The sequence below is a fragment of the Dipodomys merriami genome, unplaced genomic scaffold (genome assembly GCF_024711535.1).
Source record: "Dipodomys merriami isolate MVZ:Mamm:240054 unplaced genomic scaffold, mDipMer1.0.p SCAF_1074, whole genome shotgun sequence".
NCBI lineage: Eukaryota > Metazoa > Chordata > Mammalia > Rodentia > Heteromyidae > Dipodomys > Dipodomys merriami.
The window spans coordinates 31,702-47,961 of record NW_027202354.1 but is presented as its reverse complement, the minus strand read 5'-3'; the positions used below and the strand labels follow the sequence as shown (position 1 = coordinate 47,961).

Below are 16,260 nucleotides of genomic sequence, written 5' to 3'. Positions count from 1 at the left end.
ACAGGTATGAGCCCCCAGTGTCCAGCTTGCCATTTGCATTTTCTTAGTTTTTTTCTGAAATTAAAAAATACAATAATTACATACAATTTTTTCAATTAATGACCATTTTTGAAAAATTGCAGAAGCATAGAAACCATCTAGGAATCTTTTAATCATCCAAGAAGAACACAGGATATATCACACACACATACGAATATTTCACATGCATAAGTATATATTTTTGACTGCTTCTCACAACTTGTGATGTTTTTACCTTGTGTCATTGTTTTACATGTTGTTTAAAGTCTTATAAAAGAGGAATTATTTTCTTAATTTCATAAATTAAAAATGGAGGCTTAGATACACTAAAAATTTGTTGGGTGTGTGGTAGCCTACACATATAATCCCGGCAACATAGAAAACCATATATAGAGGGATCATACTCTGAATCTAGCCTGGAGGACAAAGATGATAAATAAATAGTACAACACAGACACATGCACATACAAGGTTGTTAGTATGGCTCAAGTGATAGAGTATTTGTCAGCAAGGACATGGCCATGAATGAGTTCTAATCCCTAGACTTTGTTTACCTTCACACTTGATATTTCGCTTTTTATCTTCCCATTAGGTCCCTCATTTCCAAATTCCCAGTACTACTTGTTTCACACCTATACTCTTGTTTGTTTCATTGTTTGCAAGTTCAGGATAGACAAAATATGTGGTACTGCCCTTTGTGTGTCAGTCTGGTTTATTGCTATTAACATGACTATCTCCAGTTCCATCTATGTTTCCTGCAGTTGATGTAAATTTGCATTTCTTCATGGTAGAATAAATCTCCTTTATGTGCTAATACCTCATTTTCTAATCTGTTCATCTCCTGATGATGCCTAAACTGGTTCCACCGCTCACTATTGTGAGCAGTGTGTCAGTGATGTGCAATAACTCTACTGTGGACCAATTTGATCTGTTTGTGAATATACAAAAAAGTGAGATATCTGCTACATTTTAGTTCTATTTTTACCTTTTCTTTGGAAAGTCTCTACTGGTTTGCATAATGGCTACCCAATTGTACATTCCCACTAGCAAATATATGAGTTTTATTAGTTACCGGCATCCATGCCAGTATTTGTTGTAATTTTCTTGATGATTACCATCCTATCATATGAACACTGATTTATGAGGGTGTGGTAATATAAGTACTTAAAAATTTCCTAAGTTAATTTTTAATATATTTTATTGTAAAAATACTGTACAGAGGTGTCTAAGGCAATTATTATTTTCTCATTGGGTTGGGTTTAAACTCAGGACCTTGCACTTAGTAGACAGCCAGCCCTTTTTTGCCCTTTTGAAGATAAGGTCTTACTTCTTGCATGAATTTTATGCTTAAAACATGATCTTCCTATTTTAGGCATTCACTTTAGTGAGATAACAGCATCTTAGCTTCCACAACTACCCTTCACCTGTTGAAATGGTCTCTCACAGATTTTTTTCCTATCTGAGATTGCCCCAAACCACAGTCCTTCCCATATCAGTCTCACAATAGGAGGAAACCATCTCCAGTGATTGCATAAGACAGGGACATACATGTATATCCAGGTTATTCTTGAACCACAATCTTCCAACCTCAGCTTCCCAAGTAGCAAGGAAGATCTGCATGAGCCATCACAAGGAACACAATCAGGGACATCGGAAGGATGACTACAAACATCCCCCTTATATTGGATGAGTACTGGCTAGTACTTCACTGTACTTCCTCAGTAACCAGTACTCCCAAAACACTAAATATTTGCACTATTTTTAGGTCAGGTAAGACTATCTTGGAAACAAAGGCAGTAAAAAAGTTAAGGGAGAAAAATGTCCCCTGTTTTGGTTCAGATTGAAGAGTTCCATTGAGAAATCCCAGGAACAGAGATCTAAATAGAGTATGTCCATAGCAATTAGTATTTGTCTGCCTGTCTCACCTAAGATCTATCAAGCTACCACCCTGGGTTCCACGTGGCCATATTGAGAACCAAGAGAAGATACATTCCTTCAGGTTATTAGAGCAAGGATGGGCTGAACTTAAGGAGGCTGATGCTCCAGAGATACAGAATATAATCTCACATGAAAATATAAACTACACCAATCAGGTTACCTCTAGTGAGAGTCTGGATTCAAATAGATATGGAGAACTCAAGTTGATTACCAGTAGCTTACAGTTGATCAAAGAAGAAAAACTGGAGAAGAAGAGAGAAGAAGAAAGGTGGGTGAGGCCATGGGGAGCCATGAGTAAAGAGGGGATGCTGGTCAGTGAGCTAAAGAGTGTGGACGGATGAGAGTGGACAGATTCAAAGTCACAAATGGAAACTTCCAGGAATGCTGAGAAATGAGAAAAATGAAAAGCCTGCTTAACTGCACAAGGTAAAAGCAGATTAGAAATGTTCTGCACTTAAATAATTGTAACCTCATTGCACATGGTTAGGTGAGTCTTCATCATTCAAACACACAAAAACAATGAAAGGAAACCAGGGTTAAGTGAGCTCTTTGTATGCAATGTACTTGCTGAGTGTTTATTGTATTTTCTCCTTAACTCAAAATTACATTAATATATGCAGTTAATACCAGAAAATTCTGGTCCATCATTTTCACACTAGAAATCTAATGGAATATCTAGACCTACAAAATAGAATAGCTATCATCACATGTTGTTAACAAGTATTTAAAATGTAGGCAGTATAGAGGTATCCTGGGGGAAGCCCTTAAAGGGATCTGGGAGGGCTGGGGTTGTGGGGGAGAGAACAATACAGACATCGTCACTGGGTATCAGAAAGCCTTGATGATTTCAGCTCAGTTCTGCTTCACTCCAGAGACAAACCACAGGGAAAAGCTAGAGTATAACATGGCAGCAGGAGAGAAGAGGAAGAGCAGCAGCTGGGAAGCAGAAAACCAGGAATGGATCATGCTGACAGCCTAACAGGATAAGAAACATTGGGAATAACATGAAAAGGATTGTGAAAATGGAACTGGCTGGAAGAAAAGATGGGGTTCCCTGGAGGGATTTCTAAACTGTGAAAGAATGGAAAACAGAGCTGTGAAGGAAGAAAAGGGAAGGCATGCAGTTCTGCTGTTGCAGATTGCTCATCTATTGGACCTAGAACCAGGGTTGATTGTTTATGGTAATGTGAGACGCAGAGAAGTCTAGAACCCACTTAAATTCTCTAAGGAATCACAGTTAGTGTGAGGGAGGCCAGGAGAGTTGACTTATAAAAACTGTGCACCTATCCAGCAAGAGCTGGATCCAGTAGGATGGGGGAGGATCTGCTGTCATGGTGACTCCACCCACTCTACCTGAATCACAGGATTCTGGCCACACCCCTGACTTCATGTTTTTCTGACCAATGGGATACAAGAATTGAGACCACGCCCACATTCCATGCTGCCTAGTAGCACTGGGATCCCCTCTATTGGCTCACAACACTAAAGTAGTTGAAAGAGGTAGAGGTGGTGAGTGAGTGTTGAGGAGGTGATTTTGAAGAAATAGTTGAAGGTAGACAGGGTTACTAGTGATACAACAGAGTTGATTTAAAACAGCCTGGGAATGTGCCCCCCCCCCACCCCCCGCCACCTTTGCAGTTCCAGTGCTGGTATGTCTGAGAAAAAAAAAAAGAGAAAAAAAAGTAGCTGAAGGAAGGAAACTACTGCAAGAACATCAGCAGAGGAATGGTCCTGCTAGACCTGGAGAAAACAAGAAAAAAATGAAAGAGGGAGTTAACCCCAAGAAACACACCGCTGGGGACTGTCCTTTACTCAAGGGTGCAGCCCAAGACCACGCCTAGCCTGAGACTCGCCAACACCTGGACACTGTCACAGCTGCCAGGGTTTAGAGTGTCACAGGTCCCAATAACACTAAGGACCTGTAGAGACACACCTGGTGCTTGCCCTGGACTCTAGCACAATACAAAAGCGGCAGCTCTGCATTGAGATCGAACAACTGAAGCAGGAAATGAAAGAGCTGCAGGATCAACAGGGAAAAGACAAGGAGAAGATGGCCTGTGTGCATGAAGACCTGAAAGCAGAACTGGAGCATCACAAGCTATCGATACAGATGCTGATTAGCGAAAAATGAGACTTACAATCTGCCCTGGCACACAAGCAGCAAGAGGCCAATGAAAGAGCACTGGAGCAGGAGGGTCTTACCAGCTGTCTGCAGGCTGCATAGCAGCGCTTAACAGAACTAGAAACAACATTTTCTGCAGTCAACACCACTCAGAATGAAACTGAGAACAACAACATAGAGCTCATGAAAGCCCTGAATTGTGTGAAGCTGAAGCTCCAGGAAAAGACCAGAAGTATTGAAGACCTGGAGGATGAGAACACGGAGCTGCAGGAGAGGCTGGAAGTGCTCCTGACACAGAAGGCCGACATGAAAATGCAAATCCACAAGTTCCAAGAGGAACTAGTGGAGCGGGCAGAGTTGGAAAGCCAACTCAACAACATGAAGGAGTTGTTGGCAAGATTAAAGGAGGAGAGACACACCTTTGTGGAGGACCTGAGGCTGGAGAGCTTCAAAGGGAAGGAGAAAGTGCAGTAGCTGCTAGAGCAGGTGAGCCAGCTGAGAGAGGACAAAGAGCAAGGGGTGAGGCAGGTGTTGGAGTTGGAGAGCAAGCTGGTGGAGCTGAGAGATAAGCTGTCAGAGCTGTGGCCCCCACAGCCACCTGCAGGGCTACAGGACCACACCATGCAGTTGCAGAAGGACCTCAAGATCCTGGAGGAGCAACTTCACCTACAGGTGGAGGAGAACCAGAGCCTCAGTCTCCAGAGCCTGGAGCAGCAGCAGTGGCTGTGGATACTGGAAAAGAAGGCTGAGGATTGGGCACAGCATGCCGAGGACCTGCGCAAGATCCTGGAGACGATGGAGAAGGAACAGGAGACCTTGAAACACACGCTGTTGCACAACTGCCAGCTGAAAGAAGAGCGGGCCCTGCTTCAGGATGCCTTGCAGAGGATGAGTGCTGAGAAGGGGGAGCTCGCCAGCATCCTGCACACAGAGCAGCAGGAGAAGACAACCCTGTAGGCAAAGATGGATGAGCTGGAGGTGGAATTCAAACAAGGAAAAGACATGGCTGAGTTCAAGCACCAAGCAGCTGAGGATCTGCAGGAGCTGCATGACATGTACCTGGCCCAGGTACAGGAGCTGAGCGCCTCCTGCAAACAGCACAGGGCCACTAACCAGCTGCTGATGTCAGAGAAGGAGGCCTTGCAGCAGCACCTGCTGAAGCAGGGCCATCTGATGGACCAGCTGAAGCAGGAGCAGGTGCAGAACAAGTTGCTGGCCCAGGTGGAAAGGGAGAAGTTACAGGACACTCTGAAGTGCCGTGAAGCAAAAAGACAGGAGAATGCGCAGCTGCGGGCCCAGCTGAGAGTTCTGGCTTTCCCAGGGAAGATAAAGGCTTGAGCCAAAGAGATGACAAGGGTGAGGAGGCGACTCAACATGATGTGACTGTCCCAGAGGATGTAGACAACCCACACAGCATGTGGGATTTTTACATGGACGCACTGTCCATCGCAGAAGGCAGGAAGACGAGGATGAGCTGGCAGCTGCAGGAGCAGCAGGCCCGCTGCAGGTGCCTGAGTCAGCTGGCAGCCCAGTGCCAGAGAAAGCTGGAGAGCCAGGCTACCTTCCCCCAGCGCTGCATCCACAGGTTCTTCGGCAAGAGGAAGCAGGACACACAGGCGCCCAAGAAGCAGCTGCACATCTGCTTCCCTGAAGACTTCACTGGAAGGGGCATGCAGAGAATCATGTGGACGACCTCCACCATCGCTGCAGCCAGCGGACCCAACACCTGACCACCATGGAAGAGACCATCGTGCTGTACAAAGAACAGCTAGAAGTCCTGGAGAAGCTGTGTCAGGAGAAAGACAAGTGTGTGAGCCAGCTGTCCCAGGAGAAGAGGAGGAAGAGGAAGGAGCTGAAGGACCTGTTGCTGCACCTTACAGGGGAGAGCACAGAGTGCCAGGACATGATGCTGGCAGGCGCCCAGGCCTGTGCTGCTGATGCCCCCTCAGACCTCTCAGTCCCCCTGAAGACGGAGGTCAGGGAGGAGCAGCAAGTCTGTGAAGATGTGCATCTTCAAGAAAACTTGAAGCCTGTCCCTGGAGAGGCTGGGGCGCCTGGGCCCCTGAAGAGCCCACTGCGGAGCCTCCTGTACTGCTGCTGCCTGCCATCCATCCCCAGCAAGAGCCTACAGATGGGGGCGAAGAGTCCTGCCTCCCTTTCTTCTATAAGCCACAAGCAGATGATGCATTTGATATCATCACCATCTAAAGACCTTGCAGCCACTGCCTAGACAAGTCGACTCCTCTCCTCTTGCAGGACATGGCAGTTGGGTGGCATTTTCTAGATTCTTGTTACTATGGGGGAGGAGAAGGGTAACAGTAACAGAGCAGCCAATCCTGAGAGATGGCCAATCTTAAGGAAAGTATATTGGTTGCTAGTGAAGTGTCCCAGGTGATGTTTTTTACAATGACTAAATTCGTTCCATGAATGAAAAAGATGGGAAGTGATGGCATAGTTTTCACTTAGCATATTGTCTTAGTGATACTTTATAAGTCACATCTCTATTAACGTTCTGGTGTTTGTGATACATTTTTATGCTGATTTATGGCATACGTTTCATAATTCTTTAATATTTTTGAGGAGAAAATTTGTGTTTTTTTCCCTCAACTGAGTTATTTCATCATTTAACCTTGTATGTTGGTGCATTCATGCATTTTAAATATTGTGCACCGGTAACAAATTCTTTTTTTTAAATTTTAATCCGACATAATGCTAGTACAGTGAGCTGAAAAAAAATAGTACAAACTGTTAAAAGGAAAATGTTGATATACCTGACAACTTGGAAAAAATATTGATATCAGGATAAATGGAGGATTTCTGTAGTAGAAAAAATACAAGAATGTGCTGAATTATAATGCAGAATAATAACAGACAATTGTAGAATGTGTATAATTAGAATGCCAAATATCTCAATTTTTCACTTATGAATTGTTCAAGTCGCATATTCAGTGAATCAAATAGAGTATTAAAATTAATTTACTCTCTTTGTGTGTCTGTGCCTGTGTGCTGGACTGTAGGCTTGGACTTGTGTGCTGTTCCTTGTCTTATTTTGCATCCCTTGTGGCTTTTTAGTAGATAGAGGTAAGCGTGTCACTGACTTTCCTATCAGGTCTGGTTTCTATTGCAGTCTTCAGATCTTAGCCTCCTGAGTAGCTATGCCTACTATTGAGAGCCCGTGGTACCTATCTCTGGCTGTCTGTCTGTGTTTCTGTGTCTGTGTCTGAGTCTGTGTCTCTGTCTCTGTCTGTCTGTGTCTGTCTCTATCTCTCTCTCTCTGGTGTATGTTCTCGGGCTACAAATCATGGCCTGGGTGCTTTCCTAAAGGCTAACTCTCTGCCACTTGACCACTGCCACACTTCAGTACTTAATTGACAAGAAGAGTCTTGAGGACTTATCTAGGCTGACTTTGAGCTGCAATTTTCAGATCTTATCTCTTGAGTAGCTAAGATTAGCCTTGTGAGCCCACAGTGCCCAATGTGCTATTTTTTAAATTACTACTCAAACCTAGTAGAAGATTAAAAATTAAAATGTATCCTCTTGTTTGGGACACTGCTGGCAGTAACTTCTGGGTCAATGACACAGCATCAATGATATGTTAAAGATGAGTACACCCTTCCCATGTTGAAACCAGTGTCATCTCGGGTCCTCACAAGAAATAGAGAGGTGACACATATTGCCTGAGTGCATTGTAGTTGTCTATGTCATTGCCATAATTATTCTTTCATGCATAAGTCTTTTTCTCTTTCCACAAGGAAGTGGAGTACATTCTCTCTTTGAGTTAATTTTGAGACTTCTCATGACCGGAAGAAACTGATGAAAGTGATGCTGCTCAGTTTTGACAGCAGCTTAAAATGAGTATTATCTTCCTGTTGGCTCTTGCCTATTAATGAACAGGGTATAAAGGAACTGACTAGAGATTACTGGAGGGAAGAAGATGATGTGGAGGTGCTTTTAAATGCCCTACATTCGATGAGCCTTGTAGGATCTTGCAGCCTAACTGAACAACCTAACAATGTTCCCAGCAAATCATTGACTGAATTGCAGACCCAATAAGAAGTAGTGAAGTTATGGTTGTTGCAGGACACTAAGTTTTGCAGTGACTGGTCACAAAAGCAATAGATCAAATATGTGTTTTATATGCAAGACAACTTGTTTTACGCCCTGGAGTGGCACTATAACCAAGAATGATCCCTGCCCTCCATGAGCTAGTGTGTCAAGGGAGTGACACACAGGATTACTCAATAATATCAGCATTCGAACTGGAGAACAGGGACAGTTGATTTTTCTTAATGTTGGTACTGAATTTGAACTGAGAACATCATCCTTTATAGGGAAGAATTCTCCTGGTGATCCCTGCTTCTAGCACTTTATGACACTGATCATGTTTTTCAGTCATTTATTTATTTATTTATTTTTGTGCCTGTCCTGGGGTTTGAACTCAGGGTTTAGACGCTATCCCTAAGCTTTTTTTGTTCAAGGCCAGCACTCTACCACTTCAGCCATAGCTTCACTTTTGGTTTTTTGGAGCTAATAGTCTCATAGGCTTTCTTGCCTGGCCTAGCTTCACTTGGTGATCTTCAGATCTCTGACTCTTGATTAGCTGTGATTACAAGCCTGAGCCACTGGCACAGATCTGAGCCACTGGCTGACACTGATCACCTTGACTATTGCTACCTGACTAGGCTGACTTCAGAACTATGTTCCTCCTCCTCCATGATATCTGTTGTCCCTGGGATGACAGTTGGGCATCACTGTGCTTGGTTTCTTCAGTCTAGATAGAGTCTCCTGCCCTTTTTCACCTGGGTTGACCTGTACTCATTGTGCTCCCATTCCATAGCTTTGTATAGCTGAAATAGCAAGTGATTCCCACAGCATAAGCTGCTGTTGTTGTAAGCCTTCGCCTAGGTTGTTTATGAACCATCATGCTAAAACGATATGTGAAGCAGGTTTGGACCTCCCTTGGGTGGGCTTTACTATTCTGTGGTCGTTGATGCGCCTCAGCTAGGATTGCCTACTGCTCAGACTAGGATCTCAGGCTCAGGCCTGCTGGGGAAGCAGTGGCTGTGGCTTCACACTTGTTTTCTCAGTGACTGCTTCTATATATGACTGCTGTCAGCCCTCTGCTGATGATGAGAGCAAGAAGCAGCAGTCCAACAGGAATCCTCCTGGCTCTCCTTAAAGACAGCTACACAGGGATAACTGTGCTTTTTAATTTGACCTTGAAGAGAAGAAAGAAATTGCAGTATGGAGAATTTACCTAGGCACTGGTACCTTAGAAAACGTTTTAGTCTCCCAGGGTAGACTTACTGACTTCTCCTCAAAGTAGGATACATAGATCTATGGGAGCTTTAGCCTCCACATGTTTTTCCTAGGATAGAACTTACTGTCAGTCATTTTGTGTGCATCAGGGTTTCCTTGGGTATTTTTCATTCCTGTGGTTCCAGTGTCCAGCCTAAGGTCGCATCCTGGCGCAATATCAGTTTCCCTTTTGTTGGCCATTTGCACTGTGTGGACTTTTTGCCTGGATACTGTCTCTGAACTAGGCCCCTCCTTTACCTTTCCCTGAATAGTGAATGGTTGATAGGCTACAGAGTCTCACGTGATAAATTATGAGTATTGCAGCTAGAAAGCCAGCCATTGAAAGTTTGGAATTGTACAACTTGTGGAGCTCTAAAAACATTGTCCTTGGCGCTGTGGGCACCATTGTATATAAAAAACTTGAGCCAATGACACTAGCATTGATTTATGTTGACTTTTTGCCACTTCTCCTTCCCAGTCTTCCCAAACCAAGGAGGCCTGTTGCACAATATGTGGATCTCTGAAGTGGAAAGTTTTGCCGTATACAAGAGAGTTTGTTGATAAGGCCACCACTGGAGGCAAGGGAAATGAAGTGTTGGGGGCCTTTGCATTCATGGTCCAACTTTCTTGCTCCCCATTAGAGCAAGTTCCGTAAGTGGCAAGATTAGGATCCTCTCAGAATACGGTTTTTAACTTCCCATTTCCAAGGTTCCCTCCTCAGGCCCAAGTGCAGGGATGGTAGCTGCAATAGATTTGAGCTACTTCCAGATTCCTGAGGAGCAAACACTCAACTGCAAGACAACCTTACATCAGAAGCAGTGTCTGCTGAAGTGTAATTGGGTGTAAATTGCTCAATTCTGTTCTCTGAAACTGATAAAAAAAAAAAAAAAAGGAATAACTGAAAGCTAGTAAAGCAAAGCAGGTTTTTTTTCTGCCTTTCCATTATTAGGGTGTCATCAGTAACTCAGCAACTCATTAAAATCAAACTAAAAAGAATAGAATAACTTTAGAATATAAATAGAGTTAGTACTTAAGAGAAAATCACATTCTGGCAATATTGTACTTCAGCTTCCTCTAGTGCCTATAAATTCAGTCGCATACCACTTAACAAGGCTTGGTTTGGTAATCAGTGGACTACATACATGAAAGCGAGCACAAAAGAGGATTTTGTAGCTGAACAATTGTGGGACAATGACATCAAATGCAGCATAATATATGTGGTGATGCTTATTGAACATCCTATTTTTTTAACTGCCTATGTTTATTATTTTTAATTGTGAAGGTGATGTACAGGAGGTTACAGTTACATAAGTAAGGAAATGAGTAAAATTCATGTCGAACATAGATTGCTTTCTCTCTCATTTTCTCTTGCTATCCCTTATAATCCCATTTCTCCCCCTCTAGCGTTGTAAAGTTCACTTCCAACATAGTATCTTGTGAGTATCACTATTGCATTGGTTCAGTCTTTGGACGTCCTGTTTCTTTGTGTGTGTGTTTATAAGTTGTATTATTTTAATTAGTGAAAATAAATTATGCTTCCTTAAAAAAGCAGTATTATCACTATCTCATTAAAATCTGATATAAACCCACTCACCTTCCAAAACCAAAGGTAATATTTTACTAAAATAATACACCAAAGTCTTTACAAGTTAAATTCTCCAGGCTTCACACACATAAGAAATCCTTATGACAGACAAATAACAGCTCCATACCAAAACATAGATAGCTAGAACAAAGACACTATGAATAAATGACACCCTGGAAATAACTGATAGGTGTTTTACATAGATTTGTCAACAATTATAGGTACAAGTTAATTTTGGAATTCAGGTAAAGAATGAAATGTATCAGTGTAAAAAGTAACCAGTTTATTTCAATGCACATAATACTAAGCATCTTTTTTTTTTTGCTGTTTTACTTGAATCACACTCCAGCCTTTTGTTTATATTTTGGTTTTGAGACAGGGTTTCACTAACTGCCAACTAGCCTCAAACTAAGTTCCTTATGTCTCCACCTCCCAAGTAGCTAGGATTACAGGAATATACCACCCAGAAAAATAGTTACATTTAAGATCAATCCTAGTTGTTCCCTATGTAAAAACATTTTTATTTGAAAAGTGTACACAGTTAAGTCAGAACTTACTCCAAAAACATTCTAGGATTCTTTGATAAAATCAGATTGAGAGGTGGTAGACTCCATTTCAGTCAGTGCCTGAAATAGTTTCATAAAGCAAGAAGATTTTTCTTAATGGATTCTCTCTTAACTCTGCTGTAGCTTCTTAAATCTCATATACAGGGAAAGATGACCAGTCTTACCCTTTAGAGAACCAGGTCTTCATTTTAGGTCTTCTTTATGTAACTTAGGAATTCCTCTTTTTCCATTTGGCAGCCACTTTTTTTCCCACTGTACTTGCAGTTGCTGTAACACAGCACCAATTTCCTTCCTGCAAGAAATGCCAACTTTTCTAATGTCAGGTCCGCTCATAGGGAAGGGGGCAGGGACCACTTCTGCATCTGCGTGAGGAGACTGCGTTCACCCTGGTACTTCAGCAGCTCACATACTCTGGCATTTGCATCTGGCTCTCTGGAATCTACAATGAAGTTTTGATAGGGTTTCAATGATTTTGAATGATCTGATGCTTTAACTAAGTCTTTCCTATTTTTAACTCTAAATAAGCCAATGTTTTTCCTCTTCTTGTGAAATCTTCAACCTCAAATCCCATTTTGTGACATCATCTTGTACTTTCCGAAGTGAGGCCAAGATGGTCCTTCGCTTTGCTGAGCAATTATCAACATTTTCACTGACTTCACTATATTCTTCTAAACTTGCAATTGTGGGTAAACCTTTATGAGGAGCCATATCAAGATCATAGATCAGGTGAAATAAGTCCTTTACACATTTACCAACAAGAATTTTTTTCAGTTCTACCCAAATGCACTCTCCTGATAGTCCAGCCAAGCCTTTTGCATTTTCTGTGATTGCTTCCAAAGTCTCAGCATCATGTTTACCAGGTTTGTCCACAATTCTGCCATCAAACCTGAAGTAGCTTAAAATCCGAAGTTAATCTTCTTGTATTCTTTGATGTGTTTGTCATACAAACCGTAACTTTCTTATTTTTTTAAAAACTTCATAGCCATTAAAGTAAACGAGTCAATAACCATCAAGGCCTAGAAACATGGAGTTTATAGTGAGGTCTCTGTTTTCGGCATCCTTCTGCTGGACAGTTGTGAATTCTACCTAGGCATGTCTTCTGTCAGTTGTGACATCAATCCAGTGTGGTAATTTCAAAATTGCCTTCACGAAGCATAGCCATGATGGTTCCCTGCTTCTCTCCTTTGTTGGTCATCCGAATGCCACCTGACAGAAACGTCTCCTTTATTTGGGTTGGGGTGGCCAAATCGACATCTTGAAGTTTCACCCCATTCGGCAGATCCCTCACCGCTCCTCTTGCTGTTCTCAGCTCTTGATTCTCTTCCACTAATAATTCTGTCAGACTCTTCAATCCTCCCATTAAATGGGACTGGAATCCTGGAGATTGCCGCTTCAAGACAGAGCCTTCTCCAGCCTTCCTCCTGTCCTGCCTGCCCAGGACACAGCAGCCTCTGCATCCGTAGAAGTGGCCACACACATCTGCCAGGTGGGCACGTGGGCACACCGACCACACTTCCCTGCGTGCCCACCACACTTCCAAGCGCACCCTCCACACCTCCCTGCGCGCCCACCACACTTCCCTGCGTGCCCACCACATGTCCCTGCACACACACACTTCCCTGTACACCCAATCACCCTTCCCTGTGTGCCTACCACACTTCCCTGCGTGCCCACCACACTTCCCTGCAGGTGGGGATGAGATGTGATTTTATTCATCAACTGCCAGATGCTCACTTCCTTGTCTAGAGGTGGCTCAACCCCAGCCAAGCAAGAGGACCAGGCCTTGAGTTCAAGCCTCACTGGCATCAAACATCAAGTAAAAAGAAAAAAAGTACATTTTCCTATCCCTCTCGAAGTGCAGACTTTGGGGTACCTTGGGGGGAGGAGGAGGGGAGCAGGACTCCAGAGAATAAACTAGATCTCCAAATCATTGCAGTCACCCCCCCTGGACCCAGAAGTCCTGCCCCCCCCAAAGAGACCTCACCGCACACAGGGGGCCCTGAGACAACCCTGGCTCTGAGGATGCCACCCACCCATCTCAATGGGGGCAGGTCCTGGGGGAGTGGGAAGGCCCCCTCCCCACCACGTGGATCAGGCAGATCTGACTCCCAATTGCTCAGAAACCCGTCCTGGGCCCAACCCGCATGGTGCCCAGAGGACCCCTGCTCACCCCCTTTCCTCTGTGAGAAAAACCCTCGGGCCAAGTGCCAGGGGGCCTGCCAGGACCGGCCTCTTGCCCCGACCTCCTGGATTCCCCCCCCCAAAGAGGCCGTGCATGGGGCACCAGGATGGGAGCCCACGGGCAAAGGCTTACCCCTGGACATCCTAGTCATTAGTCACTAGTCACTAGTCACAGAAGAGTAGAGCTGGTACAGTCATATCCAGAACACTGCTTCTGATAAGGAATAATTGTTACTCGCTTATGTTCCTAGGATAGTATATTCACTTACATTGGTGCTTAATAATTAATTATTATTGAGTAAGAAGAAAATTTCACTCTTGCCTGTCTTTTGGATTAACATATTTATTTAGTTTTAAATTGTGTACATCAGAGAAAATAAGCAATAATTACCTTTCTGAATCTGGCTTGTTTTGGTTAATAGAATCTTCAGTTCTACCCAGATATCTGCAAATGACATAATTCCTTTCTTTGTGAGCTAGTAATTTCGCATCGTGAATACGTGCCACACTTTCTATTTTTATTAGCATCAATTGGTTGCACACAGTGTTCTCATTTTGAGTTGCCAAGTACACATAGACGGTGCCTTGATTAGACTCATCCTTCCATCATCCTTCCTCATCTTCCTCTACTCTTCCCAACATAGCCTCCACAAGCTTCATTTTCACCCAGCTGCAAAAAAAATATTTTGACTATATTCACCCTCCTTCATCCTCATTAACCCTCTTCATTCCCAAATAGTTCTCACACCCCAGAAAGTATATGCTTCACTTTTCTAACATTCATTTTTGTTAAAGTACATATTAATTATTCAAAGGTGATTACCATTGCATTTCACAGTGTACATACTGTACTTTATGTGATTAATCCCTTTACTTACTCTTGTTTTTTTCCAGTGTTCTACCCTCTATTTATTCATAGCTTTCAGTGAGTTTGGTTTTATTATCTCACTAACAGGTGCAATTGTATTTTGGCACTGTTCACTTTCTAGCATTCTCTTTTCTCCTTCTCACTTTTAACATTTTCACAATTGCAACAGGATAATTTATACATGCACACACATACACACATATGTGTTAAGAAGTTAGTGTTTTTGTGGGGTATTTTTTTGTCTTGGTACTGGGGCTTCAACTCAGAGCCTGGGTGCTGTGCCTGAGTTTTTTGCTCAGGAATAGTACTCTACCAACTTAACCACAACTTACTTCTAGCCTTTAGGTTGTTGATTATTGATAAGAGTCTTCTGGACTTTGTTGCTTAGGCTGGCTTTGAACCATGAGCCTCATATCTCAGTCACCTGAGTAACAGTAATTACAGGTGTGAGCTACTAGTGCCTTGCAAAAGACAAGATTTTTACAAATTAAGCTTCTGAAAGAAATAGAAGGGAAGTTTATCTATTTAAACTCACTTTAGGATATTTTCACCTATTTTTCTCTGGATGATTTTTGTTCAATTAGGAACAGTGTTTGATTTATATCAATTCAGAAGGCCAATGATATGTTCTGATAGCTTATATATAAAGTAAGAATAGTAAAGGTAGTCTAATACATCTGAACATTTTGTGGATGATCAGTGTTCATTATAATGGGACTGAACTTTGCTTCGAACCACCTGATATAAACCAGGCCTTCCAAATGCTGCATTATCCCTTTTAATTTTTTCATTTGTTTACCTTTCTGTTTCCTTTTCTGGAATTGTCTATTGCAGTGGGCTGCCTCAGTTTGCCAAGTCTAAACTCCATAGGGTTAGAAGAGATTATATCTGCCTTCTGTCCTTAAAGCACACAGGAAACAAAGTCCTTCTGAAAAGTGCCTTCCAAAATTGTTTATATTTTTGGTGAATATTTTTCTTTCCCTTACTAGATAGGTTGAATGCCCCAGGTAACTCTCTGACTGGATTTCTAATATTTACCACTTGTGGGACTTCTTTGGAGCTGCATTTCCAAAACCAGTATCAAGGGATGTGTGGTACCCCAAATCTCCTGTGAAGTGATCCTGTAAGAGGATCTTCAGGCTTTCTGGTTGTTGAAAGTCATTACTATTGATTAGCATGACTTCTATTTTCAGGTGGTATTGAGTTTTATAAATATGAATTTAACAACTTTTATACAACTTCAAGGGACCAGCCATTTTCCATTGTAAAGTAGTCCAGAGCTTTCAGACAGTGATAAATCATCCAAAGGGATTAGCAGGTTTGAAAAGCAACATTTATTAGCTAACATGACTATTTGTTTTTCCACCCAGATTTCCTCTCCAAGAAAATTTATAGCCATGCCTCTCTGACTGAAATATCTCCCATAACAAAACTGGATCGAATATGCAGCCAATCCATTGCTTTTGCCTTCTTAATAACTAAATTGGATTGACTAGGTTGTTGATCTCATTGATTGTGTAGAAATCCTTTAAGTTGGCTGGAAAGAGAAAAATAAAAAGCAATTAGGTTAGCAATTGTCTGAGTTTGTGATCACAGGAAAACATGAGTTGTGTTCTTTGCAGACTAACTTTGCCTTTATTGATGGACCTAATTGGGAAAGCTATTTCTTCTTTTTTTTTTCCCC

At 42.5% G+C, this 16,260-nt stretch overlaps 1 pseudogene; it reads right to left on the bottom strand.

Moving 5' to 3' along the window:
* Positions 1 to 11,715: 11,715 nt before the first annotated feature.
* Positions 11,716 to 13,124, bottom strand: LOC138815037 (CCA tRNA nucleotidyltransferase 1, mitochondrial pseudogene; annotated as a pseudogene).
* Between the last annotated feature and the right edge of the window lie 3,136 nt (positions 13,125 to 16,260).